The sequence below is a fragment of the Nicotiana tabacum genome, chromosome 21 (assembly GCF_000715075.1).
Source record: "Nicotiana tabacum cultivar K326 chromosome 21, ASM71507v2, whole genome shotgun sequence".
Lineage (NCBI taxonomy): Eukaryota > Viridiplantae > Streptophyta > Magnoliopsida > Solanales > Solanaceae > Nicotiana > Nicotiana tabacum.
The window spans coordinates 48,525,494-48,530,894 of NC_134100.1; positions in this window are offsets into that span (position 1 = coordinate 48,525,494).

Genomic DNA, 5,401 nt, shown 5'->3' on the forward strand with positions numbered 1-5,401 from the left:
CCGTGCCCAAAAGTACCTGAATCTGCACACGAAGTACAGAGGTATGAGTACAACCAACCCAATATACTCAATAAGTAATAGGACTGACCTTGGGCCGAAAGCAGTGACGAGCTCCGAAAGGTACAGTCCGAATCCAGATAATAACGGTACAAATATGACAGGAAAATGACAGTAATAACCCAAAGAATCTAATAATCACTTGTACACAGTACAGAAATGTAGACATGCTTTCAAGTTTTACAATTTAAGCTCAACACTGATAAAATATTCCAAGTATGACTGATATGAGGAATATTACATCTCTATATCTATATGTCAAATGTACATGTCACAGGTAATGCATCACAATGATAACCTCAGGTACTCACACTCTCAGTGTTCTCAATCTGACTATCTCAACTCTCACTCATCACACTCAATCACTCAGCATTGTACGGTACCTGCGGTCAGTGCTGGTACGTCAGACTGCGAAGGGGCGGATCTGGCCCAAGCGCTAATATAAAGCCTATAAGGCCTGATGCGGCGTGCAGCCCGATCCATAATAATAATGTATAAAAAGCCAAGAAGGCACGTTGCGGCGTACAGCCGGATCCACAACCTCACTCACAACATGGCTCTCAGGCCCCAACTCAGTCATCAATCTCACCAGTCTCTCGGGCTCACCAATCTCATACCAAACAGCCCAAAATAATGATATATGATGCAATAATAACTAGCAACTGAGACTCAGATGTGATATGCAAATGATGGATGTGACTGAGTACAAAATTACCATTTAAGAAAATAAATAAAAGCAGAAATGACCCCAGTAGGCCCCAACAGAAGAAGCATATAGCCTAAACATGAATTCTAACATGGATTACAGCTAAATTACTCTAACACATGAATAGCAACAAGGTTTTATAACTACACAGTACCACGGAATCGACCGGGTCATAATTACCTCGGTGCACGCCCACACGCCCATCACCTAGCATGTGCGCACCTCAACACCAACCACATAATACGTATTTCAGGGATTCATACCAAGTTTAGAAGTGTTACTTAAATCAAACTGCATGAATCTCTAATCCAACAAGCCCTTGCCTTGCTAATCGGCCTCTGGACGACTCGAATCTAGCCACAAACAACTTAATACAATCAACACAAGCTATAGGAATTAATTCCATATGATAAAGCTAGGTTCTTTCATAAAAGTCAAAAAGTCAACCCCGAGCTTATATCTCAGAATCCAACAAAATTTACAAAATCTGAACACCCATTCAACAACGAGTTCAACCATACCAAAATAACCTAATTTCGATCACAAATCGACTCTCAAAGCCCCAAATCTTACTCTCCAATCCCTAGTCCAAAATTCCCAAATTCCACCTTAAAACACATAATCAAGGTGGGAAATTCAATGGGTAATCAATATTAATGAATAAAAATGATCAAAAGTGGCTTACCTCTTGAAATCTAATGAAACCCTTCTCAAAAATTGCCACTACCCGAGCATGCAAAATTCAAAAATGAAGAAATCTCGGAACCCTTCAAATTAATACAGTGCCAGTTCCTTCGCACCTGCGGTTCACTTAACCACTTTTGCGGTCCCACAGGTGCGGCCAACATTTCCGCTTCTGTGGGTTCCATGAAGGCCCCTTGCCTTCGCTTCTGTGGAGTCGCACCAGAAACCTCCTTTCGACTTCTGCGGAAACTCCTGTCCCTCGCCCAAATCGCACCTGCGCTCCACTTCCCACATCTGTGAACCTGCAGATGCGGAGAAAACCTCGCACTTACGGATCCCCTCAGCCCCAATGGAATCCACTCCTGTGATGCCAAACTCATTTCTGCGGTCACGCACGTGTAACCAAATCCTTCGCAGGTGCGATCGCACTAGACCTGAAGCACTTCTGCATTTTCTCAAGTACAAACTCATTTTGATTTCAACCAGAATCACTCCCGAGGCCCCTGGGCCCCGATCCAAACATACCAACACATCCTAAAATATCATACAAACTTAGTCGAGGCCTCAAAATACATCAAACAATATCAAAAACATGAATCGCACCCCACTTCAAGCCTAAGGAAACTAATGGATTTTCAACTTCTACAATCGATGCCAAATCCTATTAAACCAACTCCGATTGACCTCAAATTTTGCAACTTCAGGAACCAAAAATCCGAGACCGGTAACTACAAAGTCAACTCTTAGTCAAACTTCTCAACTCTCGAAACTTCAACTTTTTCAACTTTCGCCAATTCAAGACAAAATCATCTATGGACCTCCAAATCAATATCCGGACACACTCCTAAGTCCAAAATCATCATACAAAGCTATCGGAATCATCAAAACTCCATTGCAAAGCTATTTACACATAAGTCAACATCCGGTCAACTCTTCTAACTTAAGCTTCCAACCTTGGGGCTAGGTGTCCCAATTCATTCAGAACTTCCCCGGAACAAAACCAATCACCCCGAAAGTCACATAATAATAAGTGAGCATAGAATAAGAAATAAATGGGGGAACGGAGCTATAATGTCGTTACATTCTCCCCCTCTTAAATAAATGTTCATCCTCGAATGGGTCTAGAATCATACCTGGAGTCTCAAAATGTATATTTAAGTGGGGGAGAATGTAACGACTTGACCGATCTTTTTGAGCTTTAGCATTATGTTTGATGAGTTTGAGATCTTGGGTAGTTTTATATGATGTATTACGATATGAGTATTATGGTTGGTTTTGATGTTCGCATGGTTCGAAATTGATTTGATAAAATGATTCTAAACCTGGAAGCTTCAAGTTGGAAGAGTTGATTGTGGTTTGACTTTTAAGTAAACAACCTTGGAATTGAGGTTTGATGGTTTCAATAGGGTTGTATGATGATTTTGGACTTGGGCGTATGTTTGGATTTGAATTGAAATGTTCCTAGATGATTTTGGCCTTATTTGTCAAAGGTTGGCAATTTAAAGGTTTAGAAAGTTCATAAGATTGATCGGGAGTTGATTTTGATGCTATCAAGGTTGAATTTGTGTTTCGGAAGTTGGAACAGGTTTGTTTTGTCATTTGGAACTTGTGCACAAAGTTTGGTTAGATTCCGGATTAGATAGGCTTCAATTAGACGTTTCGTTTGAAGTTGGAAGTTGATGAACTTAAGAGGTTGATCTTGGTCGATGGTTTTGATGTTATTCATGGTGTTTTGAGCCCTTGGATAAGTTTGTATTAGGTATTTGGACTTGTTGGCATGATTCGACAGGGTCCCGGGGGTCTAGGGTGTGATTCGGAGTGGTTTCAGACTACTTTTGGTTGTGCTTGCAATGCTGATTTCTGGTGCATCTGATGTGTTTTATGATCGTGAGTAAAGCTATGCGATTGCGTAGAAGGTTGTTGGGCAGCTACGATTTGTGCATCGCGTTCACGTTCGCGTAAGGTGGTGGATTTGGCTATCGCATTCGTGCTCATTACTTCGCGATCGCGGAGTGTTGCTGGAGGCAGGTTGGCTCATTGGCTTCCGCGTTCGCGTGAAAGGCTCGCATTCGGGCTTCTTTGGTTCGCTGGCTTTCGCGACCGCGGTGCTCAAACATGATCGTAGTGCATTTTCCTAGGCAGTGTTACCTTGTGCTTTGCAATCGCGAAGGCTATTCCGCGATGGCGAAGGGCACATCTGGGCAGTATATTATAAGTTGTCATTTTGTACTTTGATGTCATTTTATCATTGATATTGGGAGCTCGGATTGAGACGATATTTTCAGGAGATTTTCACCCACTTGGATTGGGTAAGTGTTCTTGACTTAGATTTGATTATTATCCATGATTCTATCTTTGATTTTGGCATTAGATTTATGAATGTAAGGAAGAAAATGTAGGGTTTTTGCCTACACTTTAAGAGAGAGTATTTTGGGATTTTCACCATTGATTTGGAACCAGATTTGATAATTAATTATATATCTGGACTTGGCAAGTTATTGATCATTGGATTTTACAATTGGTTTCTGAATTCGGGCATGCGCGCCCGAGGTATTTTTAAGGAATTCATCAAAGATCGAACCTTAATGGATTGGGATCGCTTCCTATAGCATTTTTTACTTCCTTGGGTGATGTTTAACTTGGATTTGCGTGATTGGAAGGCTACAGCATGGTTTTGACGGGATTTTTGGTTGAAGCTAGCCTAGGAAGAGGTAAGTCTCATGGCTAACCTTGTTAAGAGGGAAACCCCTAGGAGTTGGCTTGATTAGTTTGTGTTTAAGGTATTGGGGTGGTGTATATACGTGGTGGCGAGCGTATATGCACTTACCAAGTTTATATTATGCCCGGGGTAAAGAGATACTTGATGCCTTGTTTTATCTACGTGCTCATTTGATTCGTGATTCATTTGACTTATGTGACTATGTTTGTTTCTTTATTCATTTTAGAAATCATGCTTAGGCTTGTGATTAATTGTGAAGGCATGGGAACTTATTGATATGTTAAATTTCTCAATTATCCGTAGTCACATAGCGATTTCAGGAGCATATATCTGTATGATATTTATTAAGTCCTTATACACCTTTTATCTATAATTCTTGAGCATTTATATACATTTTGAATAATGGATACGTGATTTAAACTGGGGATTTTGGCATGAAGGGTAAGCGTGCGGATGATATACATATATGGCACATTGAAGATGATGATCGAATATTGATTTACGAGGGATTGCTATTATGCCCCTCTTGCGCTGGGATTTGGTACTATCCCTCCGGAGTCAGGTGATAACCTATATTACTTTGGGCCCTGTGAGCATGGTCGGTACATGAATTTTGTACTGGGTCGATACATTGATTTATATTGGGCTGATGTGACACATGAATTTTGTATCGGGATACATGGATTTTGTATCAAGGTACATGGATCTTGTACCGGTTTGAACATGCATTTATGTCCTTAATTCATTTAAATACTAACACACACACACACACACACACACACACACACACACACACATATATATATATATATATATATATATATATATATATATATATATATATATATATATATATATATATATATATATATATATATATATGCTAGTTGGGAGCCTCGACTCTGTTGATTGAAGCATGCCAGCTTTACTTGCCATAATTGAGCAACGTTATGATTATCTGTTGAATTGGAAAAGCATGCTTTATGTCTTTAGACTGTTTTATATCTTGATATATGTTGATCATGAGGATATTTACTGTTTCAGCTCCAGGCTTGTTATTATTTCTATGTTGTAAGTGAGTATTCAGATGCATCTAGCCTCGCCACTACTTCTTTGAGATGAGACTTGATACTTACTGAGTAACGACTATGGTGTACTCATACGCTTCTGCACATTTATATGTAGGTCCTGAGGTTGGTATTGCAATACCCTTTGAGCTGAGTTGGAGTTTGTTA